General features: G+C 34.4%; 1 long non-coding RNA gene and 1 pseudogene across 1 annotated transcript in view; one reads left to right on the forward strand and one right to left on the reverse strand.

The window, feature by feature from the left end:
- Positions 1-351: 351 nt before the first annotated feature.
- LOC109675541 (large ribosomal subunit protein P1 pseudogene) lies at positions 352-692 on the reverse strand (annotated as a pseudogene).
- A 6,504-nt stretch (positions 693-7,196) lies between these two features.
- LOC141410743 (uncharacterized) overlaps positions 7,197-25,156 on the forward strand; it is a 58,065-nt gene continuing 40,105 nt past the window's right edge. The window contains exons 1-2 of the long non-coding RNA XR_012435531.1: positions 7,197-7,287; positions 16,310-16,382. This is a non-coding gene — a long non-coding RNA (uncharacterized lncRNA). The remainder of the gene's footprint in view (positions 7,288-16,309; positions 16,383-25,156) is intronic.

Genomic DNA, 25,156 nt, shown 5'->3' on the forward strand with positions numbered 1-25,156 from the left:
GGTAGTATAAGTCCTCCATCTTTGTTTTATTTTTTGAACATATTTTGTCTATGGTAGGCTCTTTATATTTCTATGTAATTTTTACCATCTCCCCATTTTATAAAAAATATTTTGGAATTTTTGTGAATCATATTGAATGTACAGCCCAATTTATGGAAAATTAAAATCCAAATATTAATCTTTCCAATTTATGACTGTGGTATATATCACCCTTTATCTGTTTTTCATTAGATTTTTCTCAGAAATGTTTTATAAATTTAAATGAAGAATTTATTGATGTCTTCTATTTATCAGTTAATCTTTTTTTTTTTATCAAAGTCCAGCTTTTTATTGAACATGTTGCAAAGAGGTTTAGTCAAAAAGACCAAAGCCCATGTCATCATCAGATTCCTCCAATCCTTCTTTCGTTGCTTCCACTTTCTTCTCTTCAGGTGGAGCAGCATGGTGGAGAGGCAGAACCTCCTTGCTGGTGCAGCACCAGCTGCTGGAGTCCACCCACCCTTACATTACAGTTGTGACTGCTGACGTTGACTCTGGCAAAAGCCCTTACAAACAAGACAGGCCAAAAATGGTCCAACATTTACAGTAGAGGCTTTAGTGAGGGCATTGATCTTGTCATCCATCATGGTCACATTATTGTTGTGCAGAAGGAGGGCAGAGTAGAAGTAGAAAAGCTCAGAGATGGAGGCCATGGTGCAGTGAGAATGAATGAGGGCTTTAGTTTCCTCTGAAGAACTGAGCACCTTAGCAGCAGCTGAAGAAAGGCTATCAGTTAATCTTTACCAGTTTTCTAAATAGTGAACAGTTTTCCTAGACTCCTTGTCTTAGAGAAGTTCACAATTGATCCATCTTTATTGGTTTTGGGAAACACTTCTCTGCTTCCTCTTAATCTGGAGAAATCCTTATTTCAGAAAATACATTTTTAAATTCTAAATATTTTTAGTTTTATTTCTGCTGAGATTTCATATCTGTATATTCATTATTACTATATTTTTCTTTAAACCCTTGAATATAAGGAAAAATAGTATCTTTATGCTAACTCCAATATCTGGATCAGACTGTGATTCTATTGACTGCATGGTTTATCATTATTATAAACTCATGGATTTAAATATATCAGGTATATATCTGTCCATGATAATTATTACCATCATTAATGAAGTTTGGACAGTAGGTGCTTCTTCAGGTTGCCTCTATGGAGATGATCTTGTAGGACACAAAAGCTTCTTTGTAGATGCTTTAGATTGATTTTGTACATTACCTGCTCCCAAGGAGCAGCCATTTCTCTAAGATGCTTCTGTTTCTTTTAGTGAGCAATGGTGTTTAGAAAACAGAATCTTGGCTCCAAAGTGTTTGATTTAATGTTTATATAACTTTGAAGCAGACTTATCTAAAATACAAGTGTTTTGAATGTAAAAGTTCATCATAAGTTCTTAATAAATATTTCAGTTCACATTCTAGATTATACATTTGTATCTTCTCTACATTAGAAAATGAACAGTTTTCAATGTTACGCACATAAATTGCTCATATTCTTTAACCACAATAAAAGAAAATCTCAAAATAAAAATAGCACCTCTATCAAGAAAACTATGACTCAAAATTATCTAAAATTGTTTTTCACATCATTTTGTTCTTAAGCTATATTCCATAATAAATATAGAGTCATATGACTAATTTTTCTGATACTTAATGGAATTCTGGTTCAAATCTGCCTGAGTTAATTGATCAGGACATCATTTTCCAAACCTTCCTAGACAGTGTCTGATCTAATTAACTTTGTCAGAGGTAAAATATATTACCTTACAAAAAGATTATAAATCATTGCCCTACAATAGATCACAGTGTCAATTTTCTTGACATAAAAAGTTTTCAATAAGTTATTATAAAAATGTTTACATATGCAAAAAGTGAAGGAATTGTATGTGAATACTCATACTCCAATCAGTTAAGATTTCACAATGAAGTTTTTATTACATTTTCTTTATTACATATCTGTTATTCCATCTATCTTTCTAGCCATTAATCAATTCATTTTTCTTTACGCATATCAAGTACACTTTTATCTAAATACTTCACTATACATATCAACTGCTATTCAATAGTTTCTTGCAGCTTATTTGTTTATTTATTTTTTTAGAGCTGAGCTCAGGAAAAGAATTTATTCAATATGACCACTCTGAGAAAGAGAGGGACCCTGTGTTTTGGGGGGTGCTATAGGTAAAGAAGTAAGGAACAGAAGCACACAAGGGTAAGGTCAAGCAATCTTGGTCAAACTGGTCTTGTTGATATTGTCTCAGGTCTGGGTTGCTTGTAAGGCTTGTTCTTCTTTAAACTTGAGATAAAATGGGGAAGACAATGACTTAACAGGGCAGAGGAGCAAAATGGGGTTTGTTAGGACAATGACTGGGTCCTCCTTCAGATTTAGAGCCATAACTGGAGACTTCCAGGTGATACCCAGTGGTCTGCAATAGGAAGTTGTAAGAGCTGGTGTTTAACAGTGTGTTGACTGTGATTTGCTTGTACATCTCCAAAACATCTTAGTTATTCTTACCTTGATGTGCTTGGCCTTGAAAAGGGAGGATTTCTAGTTTTATTTATTTATTTATTTATTATTGTTTTATTATTCATATGTGCATACAAAGCTTGGGTCATTTCTCCCCCCTGCCCCCACCCCCTCCCTTACCACCCACTTCGTCCCCTCCCTCTACCCCCCATCCCCTCAATACCCAGCATAAACTATTTTGCCCTTATCTCTAATTTTGTTGAAGAGAGTCTTGCAGCTTTTTTAAAAGGAGAATTTGCACATAATGAAATATAACTCACAAATCGAAAGCATATGATTTTCTGTTTTGACACATGTGCAGCTTCAACAGGATATGGATGAGTGCTCATGTACAAAACACCAGCATTTAAAAAACCAATTCCTTGCTGTTTGAAGTGTGTAGCTCCTACAAGGACTCCCTAATTCAAACTCATTAAATAAATATTCAGAAGTCAGAACCTACAATTAGTTTTGGGATAATTTCTATGGATTTTTTTTATTATTTGTTTTAATTTAACATAGACATATTTATATGTCATCTTCTGAACAAAATTGGGCCATTTTCAGTGTGGAAAGCACTACAAAATTAAACAAATAAACAAACATCACTGACACACAGTAATTTGATTGTGTGATACATATGCCAGCTCTGCTTTTCATTTAAACTCAAAAGCACAAATGACACTGGAATTTAAGGAGCCTGAGCTAGTGCTCTGTTGCCACTGAACTTGTGGGATTGCCCTGCTTATCTTAGACCTTGTGAAGGATGCAACAGGGGCAATAATATAAAACATTTGCTCTCATTGTGCGTTTACAGTAAGGACAGAGGCAACATCAGAAAAGTTTTTGAAATCCATTGGGAGACATTTATTAATGTTATTTTATTCAGATAAGCATTTTTTAAAAATTGAGATAAAATTATATAAACTATTTCACAACCAAGATAGAATTTTTTAGAAACAAAAAGGAATACAATACATCTTTTTATGGGACTGATCAGTTAGTAGGCAATTGTATATTTTAAGCTTTATTATAAGCATGAAGACTTTCATTTGGGGAAAATATTTTCATTTCTTTAGTATATTTATTTGGTAATTATAAGATGTTATAACTTCTTTTTTCTTTTTGTGGTACTGGGGCTTGAACTTGGGGCCTAAACCTTGAGCCACTCCAACAGCCCTATTTTTATGGTGAGGTTTTTCGAGATAGGGTCTCATGAACTATTTGCCTGGTCTGGCTTCAAACCATGATCCTCTAGAACTCCTGAGTAGCTAGGATTGCAGGCGTGAGCCATTGGCACCCAGCATTACATAATCTTTAAGAAGGGCATTTAGTTTCCTGTTGAATACTACCTTATGTCATTGGAAACCTTTATAGTAGACAAAAGATAAATTCTTTGGAAAAGAGTTAAGTTGTACCTATAAAGGGAGATGTGATTCAAGAAAAACACAACCATGAACTTTTCAAGAAACAAACATAGTAAAATTAAAATCATTATCTTTTCAATAATGGTGGAAAACATATCACCTTACCATTTGTTCAGTGACTATTGGAAATGGAAGTATGGGAGGATGTTTCTTCAGTTGGGCTCTGCTTGAACCCACAATAGGTATTTGGGTACACATAACTTATTGAGGAAATGCCTGTGGAGAAAAACAGGGAATGAGAGAAGCAGGACAGGGCACGGGAAAAAGGTAAGATATGATGTGGTCTCAGTTGAAATCAAGAGCCACCCTAATTACTCCCTGGTGGAGCTCTGAAGAATGAATTATATCACAGAGTTGATTCCACCTTAAGGAAAGTGGGGTCCAGTTTTGTATCCCCATGTCAATCATTAGCTTTCTGATGCTGCCTTTGCAATTGGGGAAATGTGCCTAATGAACTAGCTTCTGTTTAGTCAAAGGAAATTACACCAAAAAGAGCACTGACGAGCAGTTAACAATCAACACTCAGAGTTTTGTGACCTACTAAGGGGGTATAGGTCAGCCATCAACAAAATCCACTGCAACATGGAAATAACAGAATCATTAAAAAGGATTATTTTATGATCTTCTATTCTCTAAAGCCACATCTTTGTAATTATTGAGAAACAATTTGATATAGATACTGGTCCATGGTGATAATATGATCTTTGGTTTAAAATGAACTACCAATATGTGAAGTTGGAATTCATAATAAATGAATGAATCCAAGCACAGAAGTTTGTCTGGAAAATTATGAATTATGGTGAAATTCATTCATTTCTTTTTCTGGTACCTAATTGTTTAAAATATAACTTGAATTAAAATATTATTTATTCCATTGATTGTCATATTGAAATTAAAAATCTAAACAAATGCATGACTTCCTTATCATTATAATGATGTAGATTTAATTAATCATTAAATTTTGGCTTTATATTTAATGCAAAAAGACAAGGGACAAAACATTGTTGGTCAAAGGTCACCATTCTTCATCCTTCTTGAAATTTATAGAGGGAAAAGTAGCATTCACACACGTTTATGTAGTGTAATATATATTTGGGGAGTGTGAGTAGGAGAACTCAAAGGAATTGTCACAGAATGGGTGACATTAGAGCTGAGACCTTACGTGTAATTATGTGGAGATGGATAAGCATGTCCACAGCCCCATGGTATGAGATAGCACACAAGGTCTCTTGTGGGTGTTGGGTACTATTTTGCTTGAGTGGTACATCAAATCCGAGGGAAGGATGGAGGGAGCCACATAGTTAGGAACAGAACAAGAGGGACTTATGTTCCATAAAACAGAAATTAAATATGATTTTAAAGGCTATGAGAAGCCATGGAAGAATTTTAAATGGGGGACAGAATCAATCATACCTACATGTCAGGTTGGGAAGTATTTGCTGTACTTGACTAATTTCTGGTAAAATATCTTAGGTATAATTACAGCCAATTCACTTATTTTACCTAAATTTTGAAGGTATATTTTATAAATGTCCATACACTTTACTCACTATTGTTTTCCTTCCAACAGGATGAAAAAGCATGATGACTAGGAAAGATTATCCATTGCTTTTTTTCAAAGATGGCACAGACACAATGGCTTCTGAAATTCACACTAGTATTTTCTCAAAGTTATGCCCATAAAATATAAAGTTGATTTAAGTTAGGCTTGATAAACATTTTAAAATGAAATACAAGAGAATATAGAGCAATAGTATCAGAAAACATAACCCAAATTAGGTGAAGTATTGCTTTATAAAACAGGCTTCAGTTATACAGGAAGCTTATGTGTGAGTGTAAGGTGTTAGATCAGAGTATATACTGCAAATTATGAAAAGTTTAGAAATCATTGCTTCAGAGAACTGGGTTGTAACACAGAAATTAATTCTGTATGTAGCTCTGAGTTGTTTCTTAACAATTCTCAAATTTCTATTTTGAGGTCTCAGAGTTTCTGTGGAGTTTATTTATCATTTTGTTTTGTATTGAAGGAAAAGTAAGAATTTTTCCCATATAATTTCTTTTGTGGTAAAGCTGAATGGAATCCCAGGTCCTTTACAGTTTAGTTTTGTAAGTTGGATGGATTTCCTCATTTTCTCATCCATACAATAAGCATTAAAAAAAGGAGATGATAAAGTTCCTACAGTTCTTTGAATAAAATAATATGAATGAAGTCCATAACATAGTGGTTGACATATGGTGAGTAATCAATAATTGTTAAGTAATATGATCACTGCTGTTTTATATAAGAAGACAGACAATTTTTCACATTTAAATAAAATAATAATTTACTTGGCTTCCCATGATGAATCAAGGAAAAAAGTTCATCGATCAAAATAATAGTCTCTGAAACTTTTGCAAATCTATCTAATAGGATAGATTATGAATGTGCTGGTATCATAACTCTCTCTGGGACTTTCATTATATTTTCACCATTTCATGTTTTATTTCTTCAAAGAATGATATAAAATTGTTGCTAAATCAGTAAGTAATAAATGAAAATTCAGGTTATACCATTTTAAAAAAATTTCTTGACAATATTAAAACTAATGTAGCAAATCACATGGGGCCTCTCACATTCTCTGCTAAGGCCTCTAGATGTACAAAAATAGTAAATTATTGGTGGGACCATCTCATTAGCTCAATTCATACATTTACGTATTCCACTATGTACATAACCTTTCTTTAGATCTGGGAAAACTTTCACTAGATCATTTCACATAATGAAAGCTATTATTTATTTTTAATCAGCAACAAGTGGCATTAGAGATATGTTATTGCTATATATTTTTCTGTTTTTCTAGCAGTGCTGTTCTGAATTCTGTGAAGAGTTAATAAAAGTGAGGCCTGCTTTTGTACTAGGAGACCAATATCTCTTGTGAAGTTATAAATATTGATCTACCTTCTTCATATACTGTGATCAAAACAAGATGGCTCACTTCAAAATATGTGTTATAAACTAAATGACAAATTTGTGTACAGAGAAAGGGAATAAAATCAAGGAATAAAATGTAAAAATCAATCTCAATTATGTTTTTTTAACATCAGATGCATAAAAGAAAATTTGAGCTATTTCATTTGGCACACTTCTTTTAAGTTCACTCTGTTCTATTTTTATTTGTGTTTGAATTCCAGGGAAGGAGTCTATTTATAAAGCACCTAAAACAAATTGCCAGCACTCTGAGAATGACCTGCTGCTGACCTCAGTAAGAAAAGCTGAACTAGCAACCAAAAGCATATGTAAGAAGGATGCATGCAGCCCACCTGGGAGAGAAAAAGGTGAGTAGTTGTTTATTCCTCCTTTTTTCTGCAACAGACTACAATGTACTCCCATTTATAAAAGAAGAAAAACACCATCAACAAAATGCTTGTCCATCTGTTAACATTTTCCTTCCACTAATGCCCTTTGAGATTAACTGTGTGGGAGGAAGCAAGGCATGAGATGTACTGTCTTGACTGGTCATGGAAAGGAGGGCATTTTCTACTCAAGTAATTTTTTGCAAAATCAGTACACAAGACTTTATTATAAGAAGTAAGCATGAGTTTCATTTGTGCAAAGGACATAGTTTCTTCTTCGGAAATGAGTGGACATCTGCACCTTAATAGAGAGATGATGATTAGTCAATAAGTTATAACAAAGGATAAAATGTTTGTGTGCTGGCTCTGAGAAAATAAAGCCTATGTAAGTAGGGTCACTGGGCTTTATAGCTGGAGGTTGCTTAAAACGTAATAACTTGCTGGATTTAATTGTCCACAAAAATGGAAAGCTGGGAAATACCATGGTGGAAAGAGAGAGAAAAACAAAAACAATGTTTTCTACATATTACATTTTACAAACACATTTAAAGCACATTTTTTGTTGTAAAAATGTGAAGTCAGATTTTCACATGCTTTATTCAAAACATCTCCAATATTTTCAAAAATCAAAAAAATAAAGTTTCAAATGGAAATAGTTAATTTACAAAGTTCCATGACAAACTATTATGCTGAGCTACTGAGTAACAAAAGAAAACACCAACATGTGGCACACAAAGTGAGTAAGATCCATCTTCATACACTGAAAGAAGACAACAGACACGTCCATTCTTTATTATTTATGAGACTATTCACTAGGCCTTGCACCAGTACATTTGATGGGATCACAAGGGCCATGCCTCTCTCAGAATCTGCAATTTTTTTTTCAACCAGAAAGCAATCAGGAGGATATCCCTAGTATGCATGTGGGATCACTCAATGGATGAAGTGATATTGAACCACAAGAAATTTTGGATCTTAATTGCTCTATTTGTTCTTTTGAAAAATTTTTGGAAGATCAAGACTAATTAATTGTTCACTAAGATCTTCTTTCCTTACTGAATGGAGAAGAGTTGTTGAAATTGAAGGGATTCTGAGGCTCTCTAGGAAAAATTTCAAGAAAAAAAAGGCATGTTGTCTTTCAAGGACACTGTTAGCTTTCATAGAATAGAAAACTAAGTGTCGGAGTGCAAAGAGACTGTCATCTATTCTAGCCAAAGAGGATGGGTTGGAATGAACTTAATTCTAGCTATGTGACAGAATGTGCTGGTATGAGATTAATACAGTTCCGAACTCTTTGAATCAAATGGGAAGAATAAACAAAAAAACCTTTCAGGAAGTTTCCATTCATCCTCTCTCCTTGCATGGCAATCCTCCTTAGGTGGCAAAGAGTGATTGCCCCAGTCCTTGCTCTTTGCCCTACGCCCATTCTTAAATCACGTTAAAAGAACTGGACATCTGGGACTAAACAATTACTGAATTCAATAAGGAAATAATTCAAGCAGAAAGTCTATTGTCACCAGAAAGCAATGAAAAATTATTCAAGATAACCTTAAGCCTTCAAACAACAAAGCTGATCTGAAGCTGGTTACTATGTAATTGTGGTCATTTCCTGGTATTGGCAGCATCACTAAAACATTTGCATTTGCAGGATTATTATTATTATTATTGTTTGATGTAAATGTTCATATTTTTTATCAAATGTTTTGGAAATTTTTGCCTGTATGAAAAAATAGGATTGGAAATGCATAGTAATTTCCTACTCCTAAGCTTTCTACTTTCTCATGGATGGTGTGGTCTCTTTCCAAGTATTCTAACAAATCTAGTAATAACTAGAAAAATGACTGCAGGTGGGCTCTTTGACATAGTCTCTTAGAAATCTATTAAGTTATCTTAAGTAATTATGCATAGTCCACCAATTATTACTCTTGTGCCTACTAAGTGCCACAAGCTCTTTGCTCAATATGAGCAAAGTCGTATAAGATGAAGATTCTGCCCTTTTGCACTTTCAAAGAGAGAAGTTTAAGTTTATGTGAGAAGTGTTTTATTGTCATAAGTGCCATGATAGTAGTAGAGATATTTTGAAAAGACATGCTTAAACTATCATGAGTCTAAAGCAATTAAAAGATAATTAATGGAGTAACAAATGAGTTTTAAAGTAAAAATATTCTTCTATAACAGGTGTCTGGGTTCTGTAAGGTGGGAAGTCTATACCATCAGTAGTGTTATCTTCAAGTACAAAAGTTTCTTATGTATGTGCTTTGACTGAATATCTTGAAATCTACTAAGTGTGTGTCTATGTAATGGAAAACTTAGAATAATTTCATTGGTAGTATAGAAAAGTATGCCAAAGATGAGAACACAAGAAATGAAGAAAATACGCAAGTGATGTAGAAGATAGTCATTTGTGGCCTGAGTGAAATTTCTTAACATTATTCTCCCTCCCTAACTGATCACATTTTTAGCCTAAAATACACAATGAAAAACTGGAAGAAAATGGCTAGATTTGAATAACCTCTACAACATTAAGGAATAAACCAATATTCACTTCATATCCTTCTTTCTGTCTATTCCAAATTTCTAGAGTATATATGAACACACTTTTCCCCTGAGAAATTATTTTACCTCAAGTAAAATAATGAAAAGTAAGTAGCAAATTCTCTTTAATAATTGTGTAAAATCTCTTTAATAATTGTGTGTAAAGAAGAGATAAAGTAATGCATGTTACTAGCCTAAAATAGCTAAAAAATTATTGTTACATTCATACTCACAGCATGATTTAAATTGCTTAATAATAACTTCTAGACTTAAGATGGAAGATTAGAGACAGGCAGCACTTTCTTGCATCTCCACAAACCTGAAACAAAATCATCAGGTTTGTGGTTCAGGTTCATGGTCAGGAAAATCAAGGGAAGGCAACAGAAAACAAAATCCAGATGAAATCCAGAGATATTGAACTTTAGATCTATAAAAGAAACAACAAACTCTAACATAGAGCACTGACCAAAATAGTAGGGAAGGTGGAGAATCCCTTGGGGCTACAAGCAAAAGAGAAAAGGTAAGCCTCTGGAAGATCCCCAGGTGCACACCATCTTTAACTGTACAAAAATGAAATACAAGGTGGGAGATGTATAATACACTGTGCAGCATGCAGACTCAAAGAAAGGAGCCAAACCTCTTAAAAAATGTATAATTATGATGAAGATTGTTCCTCTTCACTGCTTAAGTAAACTACTTGGCTCCAGATGCACTGACAATCTATTGGTAGGAACTGAATTGCAAAGCTATAGGATAAAATCATCAAAGCCAGAGACAGAGCTGTGAGTGAGGATTCCTACTAAAGAAGCAGAACAAGAATTGCAACAAAAACTGAACTTTGATAAGAGGAAAATGTAAGTTGTCTGTCCTAAAAACAAAGCACTGTGTGGCTAAGGCAATTGGGATTAATTAGAGTTCCATGCCTTGCTCAGCCAGGGCAAATGTCATTGTCTTCATTTTGCACACCTTCAACAAACCAGAGATTGGTGGACAGCAGGCATTATTCAGCTATTTGTTTCTCTTGATAAAACAACACAGGCAGAGATGTCTAACCTGGGGGAGTGGGAATGCTTTCTGCTTACCAAGCAAGAACTATTTGAGGGCAGCCCTAATACTCCCCGCATCGGCAGGCCTGCTTAGAGGTAAACACTGTCCTGAATTTAAACTAACGCGGAAGGCAGGTCAGGGCTCAGCTCCTTTTTTTTTTGTTGTTTTTTTTTCCATTTTCTTTTCTTTTTTTTTAAATTTTATTATTCATATGTGCATACAAGGCTTGGGTCATTTCTCTCCCCTGCCCCCACCCCCTCCCTTACCACCCACTCCGCCCCTTCCCTCTCCCCCCCACCCCCTCAATACCCAGCAGAAACTATTTTGCCCTTATTTCTAATTTTGTTGTAGAGAGAGTATAAGCAATAATAGGAAGGAACAAGAGTTTTTGCTGGTTGAGATAAGGATAGCTATACAGGGCATTGACTCAGCTCCTTAACAGACTCCACCAGAAACTTCATAAAAATTCAGAGGGGAAAAACAAACAAAGCTGTCCTCCAACAAAGGAAACTAAAACAATATTTTGGGGGCAGGGGGGTAATAATCCTCCCATTTTCACTCAACAAGAAGGAAATATTCTAGTTTTTCCTATCTCTTCATCACATATTCTTTTCCTTCCTTTCTTATTTTGCTTTTTCTTTCCTCTTCTTTTTCCACCCCTCCTTCTTTTTAGTACTTCTTTTGTTGTGTTTTTTTTTTCTTTTTGGGGTAATGGGGTTTAATCTCAGGGCTTCATGCTTGCTAGGTGGGTACTCTTACCACTTGAGCCACTCTGCTAGTCCCTTAGTACTTCTTTATTAATATATCTATTAGATAATAATTTTTAAACTCCTAGTGTATCCTATAAGAATTATAGTTCCCTTCCTTTTTAAACCTCAAAGAGATAGGACCCAAAAAGAAACTATACAAGTCACCTTATACTTAAATGTCAAGTCTAGAGAGCAAAGAAAAAAATATGAAAAGCTGCAAAAGAAAAATGCCAACTTACTCAAAAAGGCAAACCATCAGAGGTATAACAGATCTCTCAGAAGAAATACTAAAATCAAGGAAAGCATGGAAAGACTTTTTTTTTAGTCTTGGGAATAAATAACTGCCAACCAAGAACACTACATTCTACTAAATTATCGTCTAAGATCAAAGGAGAAATAAAGATCTCTGAAGATTTAAAGCAATTCATGACCAGTAACCCAGCACTGCAGAAGATACTTGAAGTAATCTTTTACACCCAAAGAAGGAAGAAAGACAGTCACAAACATGAGAGCTGAGGAAAGAATAAATTCTAAAAGAGAAATAGATGAACACATGAGAATTAGTAAAGAATCAATCTTGCCCAACTCAATGAGCCAGCAGCCTCCAAAGGTGGTAAGGGCAAAAAAAAAACTACTTTAGAATAAACCAGGAAAAAAAAAAAAACAACAACATTTTAAGAATCAGAAAAATCCTCTCAATAATAAACCTAAATGTAAAAGTCCTTAACTTTCCAATTAGTCCTTCCTGGGGGGTTGAGACAGTGGAATGGGGAGAAGGTGGAGAAAGGGTGTGGGAGGGTGAATATGGTGCTAATACTGTGTACACGTGCATGTAAGTGGGAAAATGATACTTGTTGAAACTACTCCAGGAATGGGGAGGTTAAGGAGAATGATGAAAGGGATGAATTCAAGTATGATATATTATAAGAACTTTTGTAAATGCTCAAATTACCCCACCTAGCACAATGATAAAAATTTTTAGAAAAAAGACACAGATTAGCTGTAGATTTTATAAAGAGCCAACTATTTGTTGTCAATAAGAAATATTCCTCACTGGCAAAGACCCCCACAGGCTGAAAGTGAAAGGATGGAAAAAATATACCAAGCAAGCATGAATAACCATGTTTATATTGGACAAAATAGACTTTAAGCTAAAATCAGTCAGAAGAGATAGTCAGTATACAGTAGTAAAGGAAACCAAAATATAACAATTGTAAATTTATGTACACCAAGTGTTGGTGCACCCAACTTCATGTGATAAATACTACTGAACATAAAGGGAGAGATTGGTCTGCATATGACAACAGCTTACTTCAACACCCCACTTTCATCAATATATTATTCAGAACCCCCAATATAGAAATTTTACTATCTAAAATATATGATAGACCAAATGGATTTAATAGACATCTACAGTATATTCCATGCAACTCTGCAATACACTGTCTTTTCTTCTTCTCATGGAACATTCTCTAAAATAGATCACATTCTAGGCCATAAACCAAGTCTTCACAAACACAGGAAAATTGAAATTTATTTCTTGTATGCTATCAGATCATAACGGAATAAAATTAGACATCAATAGGAAAAGAAACTACACGAACACATGGCAACTGAACAATATACTTTTGAATGATCAATGAGTCATTGAAGAAATCAAGGAGAAATTTAAAAAATACTAGAGTTAAATGAAAGTAAAAACAACATATCAATACTTTGGGATGCAGCAAAGGCAGTTCTCAGAGGGATATTTATAACTTTGAATGCCTACATTAAAAAATGAGAGTGCGCTCAAGTGACCTAATGATGCACCTCAAGGTGTTAGAAAAGTAAGAACAAGAACCCTAAAATTAGTTGATAGAAATAAGTAACAAAGTTCAAGGAAGAAATCAATGAAATAGAGTAGAAAAGGACAATAAAAACAATCAATCTGGTTCATTGAAAATATTAACAAGATTGATAAACACTTGTCCAAAATAACCAAAAGCAAGAGGGAGAAGATCAAAGTTAATAAAACTAGAGATGAAAAAGAGAACATCACAGAAGAGACCAATGAAATCCAGAGTATCACTAGGGAATATTTTGAAAAATTATATTCCATTAAATTGGAAAATCTGGAAGAAATGGATAAATTTCTAAAGTCATATAACCTATCAAAATTATACCAAGAGGATGTAAATAACTACTAAACAGATCTAATAACAAGCAATGAAATTGAAGCAACAATAAAGAGTTTCCTAACAAAGAAAAGCCCAGGACCATATGGATTCACTGCTGAATTCTACCAGGCTTTTATGGGAGAACTGACATCAGTGTTCCTGAAAATATAACATAAAATAGAAAGGGAAAGCATACTCATTCTATTCACTTTATAGAATCTCATTCTATAAAACAAGTATTACCCTAATCACCAAAATCTGATAAGAAGAACACAACAAAAAAGAAAACTATAGAACAATTTCCTTGATGAATATAGATGCAAATATTATTAATAAAACAATAGCAAACTGACTAATACATTAAAAAAAGGTCATATGCCGTGATCAAGTTGATTTCATTCCAGGGATGCAAGGATGGTTCAACATAGACAAATTATTAAGCATAATAAAGTACATAAGTAGAATCAGGGACAAAAATCACAAGATTATCTCATAGTTGATGAAAAAGAATCCAACATTCTTTCATGATAAAAGCCCTGGAGAAACTAGGAATAGAATGATCATATCTCAATATAACAAAAGCACTCTATCTCTCCATATATATGTATACGTATATATGTATATATGTGTATACATTTATATATGTATATATATGTATATATGTGTATATATTTATATATGTATATATATTTGACAACCTATAGCAAACATTGATGTAAATAAGAAAAAACTAAAACCATTCCCCCTGAAGTCAAGAACAAGTCAAGGATGTCCGCTCTCTCCACACTTATATAATACAGTGCTTATATTATCTTATTCAATATAGTCCTATTTATAGATGGCATGATCTATATTTAAAAGACCCCAAAGACTACACTGAAAATTTCACATCTGATAAATACTTTTAGCAAAGTAGCAGGATACTAAATCAACATAAAACAATCAGTAGCTTTCCTACACATCAAAAATAATCTTGCTGAGAAATCAGGGAAAAAAAATCTCATTCACATTAACCTCAAAAAAAAAAAAAGGGAAATACTTTTGATAAACCTAACCAAGGATAAAAAAGACTTTACAATAAAAACTATAAAATAAGAAAGAAATTGAGGCATTAGAAGACTGAAGAACTTTCCATTTTCATGGATCATCGAATTAATATTGTAAAAATGGCTATACTTCTGAAAGCAATCTACATATTCAATGTAATACTCATCAAAATCCCATGACATTCTTCACAGAAATAGAAAAGGCAATCCAAAAATCCCTATGGAAGCACAAAAGATCTCAAATAGAGAATCCTGACCAAAAAGAGCATGGCTGGAGGTATCACAATAACTCATCTCCATTGTAATACAATGCCCTAGTAACAACGATTACATGGTATTGGCACAAAAACAGACACGTGGACTAATGGAATAACATAGAAGATACATAAATAATCCCACACAACTCTAGCCATCTGATTTTCAACAAAGTACCAAGAACATACATTGGAGAAAAGCCATCCTCTTCAACTTGGATGTTGGATCACTGGATATCCAAATGTAGAAGACAAAAGCTACACCCTTGTCTCTTGCCCTGTCCAAAAATCAATATAAAATGGTTCAAAGACCTTAATACAGGGCTTAAAACTTTGAATGTACTACAAGGAAAATAGATAAATCACTTCAAGATATAGGCACAGGCAATTATTTCCAATAGATAAGGAAACCAGAGTACAAACTGACAAATGAAATTGCATCAAATTAAAAAATTTCACATCAAAGGAAATAATTATTAGTGATGAGACAGCCTATGGAATGTGAGAAAATCCTTGCAAGCTATTCATCTGACAAGAGATCAATAGCCAGAATATATAGTCAAGCAATAAAACACCAAAAGAATAAATAATCCAATTAATAAATGGGGAAATGAAATAAATTGTTTCCAAAAGAAGAAGTACAGGTGACCAATAACTATATGAATAAATGTTCAAAATACTTAGCCATGACTGGAGGTGTGGCTCAAGCAGTAAAACACCTGCTTTGCAAGTGTGAAGCTCTGAGTTCAATCCCAGTCCCACCATAAAACAAAACAAAAAAAACCCTTCAAGCAAAATAGCTAGCCATAAAGGGAATGCAAATCAAAATGACATTGAGATTCCATCTCATCCTAGTCAGAGTGGCAAACATCAAGAAAACAACCACAAAACAGTGTGTGGAGGGTTGGGGGGAAAGGAGCCTTTATACACTATTGGTGAGAATGTAAATTAGTACAGCCACTATGGAAATCAGTCTGAAGGATCCTCAAAAAACTAAAAATAAAACTACCATACGATCTTGCTACACCACTCAAGCATATACCTGAAGGAATGTAAGACTGCACATCCATGTTTATTATAGCACTATTCACAATAGGTAAGCTATGGAATTGCCTAGGTATACATAAACCAATGAATAGGATAAAGAAAATGTGGTATATACACAACGGAGTGTTATTCAGTTATAAAGAGAAATAAAATTTTGTCATTTGCAGGAAAATGGATGAAACTGGAAGTCATTGTGTTAAGCAAAATAAGCCAGATGTAAATAGAAAAATGATACCTGTTGTAAGTATTCCAGAAGTGGGGGGAAAGGGAGATAAAGGAGAATGATTGAGAGGCTGAATTCAAGTTTGATATGTTTATTATATTGTAAGAACTTTTGTAAATGCCATGATGTAACCCCATTCAGCACAACAATAAATAGAAGAGAAATATCACATGCTTTCTCTCATATTTAGAACATATATTCATAAATACAAACAAACAAGAAACCCATGACACTAAACAGAGGACTAACTAGGGAGAAGAAACCAGGGAGAAGGGAGTGTGGGATAAGGGAGGGTGATGGGAAATGAAAAAGATAAAAGAACATTGTATGCATGTGTGGAAATGTTGTAAAGAAACTCATTATTTTTGTACAATCAATTAAAAAGAATAACTTTCATTACTATGATGAGTTAATAACAATTTTCCTATTCTAAGAGCTGTCACATCATTGATAGCCAACCTCAACTGTTATTCTGAAAAGCACTGAAAATTAAGTATAGGTTAGTTTTGTGAAGATATAAAATGGGGGATGTCATTGGAGAATCCCATAACTTCAGTCTTATATTGATCCACATCAGGTTTACTTAGCAGACAAGGGTGAGTAAAGTTCACCCATAGCAACTACTGCAATAAAGCACACGTAGCTGCTATGCAGGATGAGATGCTGGCAAGATAAGATAATGATAAAAGATGTTCAAGGGATATGTTTTAATTCCTAAATCATTTGTTGGTGTCCAAAGTAGTCAGATTTTTAGATTGATGTTATTGGCTGTCATGCCCAAAGCACTTAACAAGTGAGAATTGATATTTGCTGCCAGGTGATCTTACTAACATCATTTTCACTTTGTTCTGCTTCACTATATATCAAGTTGTTAATACAATTTATTCAGAAATAAGAAGTCAAATTTATCTAAACTAATGTTTATTTCCAAAGTCAAATAATTTGGTTCCTAAACCAGTTATTTGTTGGATACAAAATTATTCCTTAATATTATTCCATTAAGTTTGCAAAGACATCCCATGTTTGGATTTTAAATAGAAAAACATTTTAATGATCTTTATAAGTTATTTTGTGTATATGAATAGACTTGAAATATGCTAAACAAATTCAAAATTTTTCATATCTAGTTTTTTCTCATTTATAAAAAAGGTTTGTTTTTGTAAATACTACTTTATAATCTATTACTTATACCACTCATTTTAGCTATTTCTATTTTTAGTGTAAATCACATGCTTAATTCATATATAACAGTTTCCAAGAATTTATATACTTAATAGATAAACAGCAGACACTGACTTTCAAGGTGTTGGTTGGAATATGCTTTTAAAGGATATGATTGTTTGGGTATCAAATGCTATCTGGAAACAAAAATATAAAGCTTCAATTTCAATATCATTCACAATTGAAAAAATAGTATAACATCTAATTTTAGAACTTGAAAATCTTCTGGGGACCCTGTTTATGGAAAGCTGATCTCATTGAATTAAGGTAAATCTTTAGTCAGACAGAGGTGATAACCATATATTATCTTTATTGTAAAATTTGCTGATAGCTAGTCTACTTCTTGATAGAATTTCATGACAACATTTTTGTGGGTTGTTTTACTGTGTACTGCTCATAAAAGATTTATTAACTGTTCATAGTATTCTGGCTCAGAGTGATTTAAGGTAGAACATAGCCTAAGGGATTTCTTAATAAAGTTGGAAATTTTAAGGACATTCATAGGTGAACGTATATATATTTAAATGATGAAATCACATACTGCTTTAATACGTAATTAAAAAATGAAAACAATAATAATTATTATGGACCATATTTAGGCAGTTGCACTTGTCTTTCTGGAGCTCATCCTACATGAGTGAGACCAAACTCAAAGCAAAAGTTTTATTTTTATTTATTTATTTTTTCTTTTTCTTTTATTATTCATATGTGCATACAAGGCTTGGTTCATTTCTCCCCCATGCCCCCACTCCCTCCCTTACCACCCACGCCACCCCTTCCCTCTCCCCACCACCCCCTCAATATCCAGCAGAAACTATTTTGCCCTTATTTCTAATTTTGTTGTAGAGAGAGTATAAGCAATAATAGGAAGGAACAAGGGTTTTTGCTGGTTGAGATAAGGATAGCTATACAGGGCATTGACTCACATTGATTTCCTGTGCGTGGGTGTTACCTTCTAGGTTAATTCTTTTTGATCTAACCTTTTCTCTAGTACCTGTTCCCCTTTTCCTATTGGCCTCAGTTGCATTTAAGGTATCTGCTTTAGTTTCTCTGCGTTAAGGGCAACAAATGCTAGCTAATTTTTTAGGTGTCTTACCTATCCTCACCCCTCCCTTGTGTGCTCTCGCTTTTATCCTGTGCTCATAGTCTAATCCCATTGCTGTCTTTGCCCTTGATCTGATGTCCACATATGAGGGAGAACATACGATTTTTGGTCTTTTGGGCCAGGCTAACCTCACTCAGAATGATGTTCTCTAATTCCATCCATTTACCAGCGAATGATAACATTTAGTTCTTCTTCATGGCTGCGTAAAATTCCATTGTGTATAGATACCACATTTTCTTAATCCATTCGTCAGTGGTGGGGCATCTTGGCTGTTTCCATAACTTGGCTATTGTGAATAGTGCTGCAATAAGCATGGTGTGCAGGTGCCTCTGGAGTAACCTGTGTCACAGTCTTTTGGGTATATCCCCAAGAGTGGTATTGCTGGATCAAATGGTAGATCAATGTTTAGCTTTTTAAGTAGCCTCCAAATTTTTTTCCAGAGTGGTTGTACTAGTCTCCATCCCCACCAGCAGTGTAAGAGGGTTCCTTTTTTCCCGCATCCTCACCAACACCTGTTGTTGTTGGTGTTGCTAATGATGGCTATTCTAACAGGGGTAAGGTGGAATCTTAGTGTGGTTTTAATTTGCATTTCCTTTATTGCTAGAGATGGTGAGCATTTTTTCATGTGTTTTTTGGCCATTTGAATTTCTTCTTTGGAGAAAGTTCTGTTTAGTTCACTTGCCCATTTCTTTATTGGTTCATTAGTTTTGGGAGAATTTAGTTTTTTAAGTTCCCTATATATTCTGGTTATCAGTCCTTTGTCTGCTGTGTAGCTGGCAAATATTTTCTCCCACTCTATGGGTGGTCTCTTCAGTTTAGAGACCATTTCTTTTGATGAACAGAAGCTTTTTAGTTTTATGAGGTCCCATTTATCTATGCTGTCTCTTAGTTGCTGTGCTGCTGGGGTTTCATTGAGAAAGTTCTTACCTATACCTACTAACTCCAGAGTATTTCCTACTCTTTCCTGTATCAACTTTAGAGTTTGGGGTCTGATATTAAGATCCTTGATCCATTTTGAGTTAATCTTGGTATAGGGTGATATACATGGATCTAGTTTCAGTTTTTGCAGACTGCTAACCAGTTTTCCCAGCAGTTTTTGTTGAAGAGGCTGCTATTTCTCCATCGTATATTTTTATCTCCTTTGTCAAAGACAAGTTGGTTATAGTTGTGTGGCTTCATATCTGGGTCCTCTATTCTGTTCCACTGGTCTTCATGTCTGTTTTTGTGCCAGTACCATGCTGTTTTTATTGTTATTGCTTCGTAATATAGTTTGAAGTCAAGTATTGTGATACCTCCTGCATTGTTCTTTTGACTGAGTATTGCCTTGGCTATACGTGGCCTCTTGTGTTTCCATATAAATTTAATGGTAGATTTTTCAATCTCTTTAATGAATGTCATTGGAATTTTGATGGGAATTGCATTAAACATGTAGATTACTGCAAAAGTTTTATTTTATGGTTAATCCCATAATTAAAAATCTCATTTATCCCACACCAAAATAAGCAAATAAATCACTTAATTTTTATTTAAGCATCACTGTTGCACTGAAATTCCATATAAAGTGGGAAAATAAATGTGAATATTCTGATCTCCTGCCTCCTGACTTGACTTAATAGTATTTTCTTATTAAAAAAAAAAAAACTTTAGAAAGGCAGAAATTGGAAATGTGGGAAGTAAAGTGGTTTAATGTAAGAAACACTGTAATAAGGTTCCAGAGGCCTTCACAAGCCATTTCACCTTTCTGGGTCTCACAGTTCTCTCACCTGGAAAATGTGAGGGTTAAACTCTATGGGCCACCTGACTAGTCCACGAGTTTCTAAAATATGCCAGGGACGAGGAGCCTTAGACAACACATGAGCAAATTCTTGTGCTTGCCTCTTTCTGTGTTTCTTACTCTTCAATTACCCTAAAAGCTACTGTTCACTTTATCCTGTAGTCAGCATTACCTGACAAAAGGAGAATGTTTCCATTTTCAGTCACACGTGAAAGGAGTTTTTCCTGGACCAAGGATTATGTCATCTATATCTTGAAAAACATAATGCTTTTCTCTGTATTCCAGATCTCATGCTATTATATTACATGTGAAAAGGTGGGATTTTGTCTTTTGATGTGAGAAAAAAATCTCTTGAGATCATAAGGACAAAAAAATTCCCAAAACTGAAATCAATAAAATCAGCCTAGTAAGTGAGAAAAGATATATGTCCTAAAAAATCAAAGTAGACATAGAAATTCCACTAAAATCTAAATATAGCAGGGCTTTTATCTGTAAGATTTATACTTAGCCAACAGCTTTTCTAAATAAGAAAGTAAAATTGCAAGACTCAAAGCAAAGTTTTAAGCCACATGTCACTTGTGGGGGGGAAAGCCAAGCCAAGCTACAATTGTGGTGTGATATTTTAGATGCTCTACCACATTCCAGGATTTGTGCAGTCTTACATTTTGGAAAGTAAGATGTGGTAATTTCACTTTTCTCATCATTTCAGGATTATACTCAAAGCTGAAAAACAAATTTAAAGTAAAGAAGCTAATAGTATGGAAGGGATCATCTAATTTAAGCAAATACACATTTTCGGGAAAAGGTAATTTTTCCCATCATGTTCTGACAGGTATCTGTGAGGTTTTTATGGTGTTAATTTATTCATAACTCCACTAAGTTTAAATGCCTCACTGGGTACCATAGAAGGTAATTAAATTGGCATTTGCTGGTACAGGGAAAATTTGCAAATGAGTGAAATAAACTCTGAGGACAGGTAAGTCCACTGGTCACTGGTTCATGCCTTCAGCTCTACACCAATGCAAAGCTTCCAACTCTCAGGAAGCAATCGGGCAAATGGGAGGAAACTTGTATCTTAACATGTTTCATCCTGACATGTCAGAAAATACATACTTCTCTGAAAACACTGAATGAGCAACATAGAAGCTCTGTCTGATGTCTCCAAAGTGATAAAGGAAAACTAGATCAAAGAGAGGATAGAGGTGAAGTATATAAAGAAATAGTATGAAATAAAAACATATCAAAAGAATCAAGAAATGATTCTACAGATTTAAAGTCCACATTACACCATTTATGGTTGACCATGCGAGTTAATGTTTTATTTAGTTTTTTTAAATAAATTTTTATTAGGATATATTCATTATATGGGGGGGGATTTACAGTGACAATTCCCGATAGTCTTATATTGTACATTATTTATATTGCCCCCATTATCTCTCTCCATCAGTCCCTCTCCCCACCCCACTTAAAGCAATTGCAAGAGGTTTTTCAGTTCTGTTTCATATAGGTGTATGAAGTCCATCAATTATATACCATCATCTTAATCTCTTTTCTTCCCCCTCCCCTCCACAAGGACCTCCCCTCCCCCTGCACACCATGCCTATTTCACAGTCATGGTTTTCATTATTAATGTTTGAGTTGACATTCAATGGGGTGTCTCAATGTATGCCCACTGTGGGTGAGCTTTACTTCAGTCTGTTCAATCCCTTCGAACACTCTCCCTTACCCCTTTACCTCTCACCTCCCATTTTTTCAACAGTTTTCAATGCATAGCCTCATATCCTCCACCTTCACATCTTATGGTATGTAATATTGCTGATGAGTTATCATTCTCTTTTCTTTTCTCTCTTTCCCCAAGTTCCATAGAGTAGTTGCACTGTTACAAATATGTTCTACAATTGAGTTTGTATATGATCATGCTTCTTTTTGTGTAGATGTTTATTTTTGGACCTATCTTCCACGTATTAGAGAAAACATGCATCTTTTATGTTTCTGATCCTCACTAACTTCACTTAGCATGATGTCCTCCAATTGCATCCATTTATCTTCAAATCCCATGTTGTTACTCCTTTTGGCAGAATAATACTCCATTGTGTATATATACCACAATTTCATGATTCATTCATCAGTTGTAAGGCATCTGGATTGTTTCCAGAGCTTGGCTATTGTGGATAGTGCTGCAATGAACATCAGAGTTCAGGTGTCTCTACTGTATCCTGTCTTATGTTCTTTTGGGTAGATGCCCAGAAGCAGTATCACTGGATCATATGACAAGTCTATCTCTAGTTTTTTTTAAGAATCTCTATATTGCTTTCCATAGTGATTAGTACAACTGCTGTGGAAATTAGCACAATTTGCATTCCCACCAGCTGTGTAAAAGGGTTCCTGTTTTGCCATATCCTTGCCAGCATTTATTGTTGTTATTACCATTGATTATGGCCATTCTAAGTAGTGTGAGATGAAATCTAAGCGTAATTTTGATTTGCATCTCTTTTATAACCAGGGAAGTTGAACACTTCTTCATGTATTTACTGGCCATTTGTACCTCTTCCTTTGATAATTCCCTGTTTAATTCACGTGCCCATTTCTTCATTGGGATGCTGATTCTTTGGAGGTTGAGTTTTTTGAGTTGCCTGTGGATTCTGGATATTAGTCCCTTATTGTATTGATGCCCAGATGACACGTGCAGGAATTTCAGGTGCACAGGGTTCTTGAGCCCTCTCTGAGAATGAAAGCACAGGTGACTCCAGCAAAAGAGGTCAGAAAGATTTTATTTGTAGAGAAGAGAAGAGAAAGATTGCATATTGGGGAATGCAAGGGGACCCGGAAACCAGTGGTCCCGGTGGTCGGGGTGGGGATTGGGTTTTATAACCTTTTTGCATTGCCTGAGTGCAGAGATGTCTCTCAGGTGCAGACAGAGGTTTCTTGGGAAAGAGAGGTGTCTCCTTGACCACTTATCATCTTTTGGGACCTCCTGCAGTCTGTCCTTCAGGATAAATAGCTGGCAAAAATTTTCTTCCATTCTGTGGGGAGTCTCTTGAGTCTAGTGGTTGTTTCTTTTGTTATGCAAAAGCTTTTTAGTTTGATGAGGTCCCATTTGTTTACTCCTTGTCTTAGATGTTGAACCTCTTGAATTCTGCTTGGGAAGTTGTTCCCTATGCCTATATGCCCCAGTATATTTCCTACTGCTTCCTGGAATTGTTTCAAAGTTTCAGGCCTTATATTAAGATCTTTGGGTGAATTCCACACTTGATTACCTCTTAGGTAAAAGCCCTCTGCTTAAAACATGAATATTGGTCACACTTCATACAAGGAATTAAAATACCTGAGAGTTAGCATAAGTGAAAGCACAGAATGTCACCCCATGTTGTATGACAAGACCTTGTCAATCAAATCTGTCAATCACCCTAGCCCGTCCTGCAAAGATCATTCAGATTTTTCCCATTTGCCTTTTCAACTTACAAAGACCATTTAATAGAGAGACCAGAATTCCTATGTCATCTGGCTGGGGCCCACAGCAATTTCTTTTTTAGTGCCTTTCCCTCACCTTCAATAAACTTTACTATCTCTTTCAATACATTTTTGTATCCTGCCTGATTCTTTTCTTGTGGGATGCAAGTACCTACAATCTTCTAGACCAGAGTCTCCTTAGACCATTCATATGGTAACAGTTTTGTGCATTAGTAAATTTAAGACTAACTATGAATTTAACTGCTTCATAAATAAATGCTTCTCTTTTATCATATCTTTTAACTGGTTAGTATTTTCATATTTTAAAGATTATTGATTTTTGTAAGTGGAAATTAAAACATGTATCTTGACAAAAATTCTCTTTGTTTTCTGGTAGTTTTTGCCACACATTGTTTATGACTTTGCATATAAAATCTCACATCTACAAATAAATTGATTTTTTTCTTCTTAAACTTTACAATTCTTAGGATGAACTGCTTTGCTTAGCTTAATTGTTCTGGCTAAAACAGTGTTACATATTGAGGAGATGGAAAGTATTCATGTTTTTTTCTGCCTTTAGTATGAAAACCATGATTTTTCAGCAATGAAACTTTTGGCTCAAGCAGTGTATGTATGTGTATGTGTATTTATTGAAAAAGATATCCATCAATAACTTCTTGGAAAAATGATATGTAATTCATCTACATAAAATTCATCTTTTTAAAGTGTATGTAACTTGGTGTTTTTAGTATACTCACATCATTGTAAATATACTCACATCACTGTAAATATACTCACATCATTGTATAATTATTGTCATTACTTATTACCAGAGCATTGTGGAATGAAAAGAGATCCCAGCTCATGAATGGTCTCCCTGCAAACCTCACACACACCAGTCTCTGTCAACAGTAACAACTTAGAACTAACAAGCAATTATAGCAAGGTCACAGAACACAAAGACAATTTTGAAAATATCAATCGTTTTTCTATATATTAGAAATGAACAATTGAAATTTAAAATTTTAAATAAAACATTTATGATGTCATTTAAAATCATTAAGTAGGTAAAATCTAATAAAATAGCTCAATAACTCTGTCTGTATAGTTTACATAGAAAACTCCAAAACTTTATTGAAAGCAACTCATCAACATCCAACTAAATAGAGAAACATTTTATGTTCACTGATTGGAAGACTCAAAATTGTTGTCATTTCTTCCCAGCTTGATATAAAGATTCA

The sequence above is a fragment of the Castor canadensis genome, chromosome 9 (genome assembly GCF_047511655.1).
Source record: "Castor canadensis chromosome 9, mCasCan1.hap1v2, whole genome shotgun sequence".
Classification (NCBI taxonomy): Eukaryota; Metazoa; Chordata; class Mammalia; order Rodentia; family Castoridae; genus Castor; species Castor canadensis.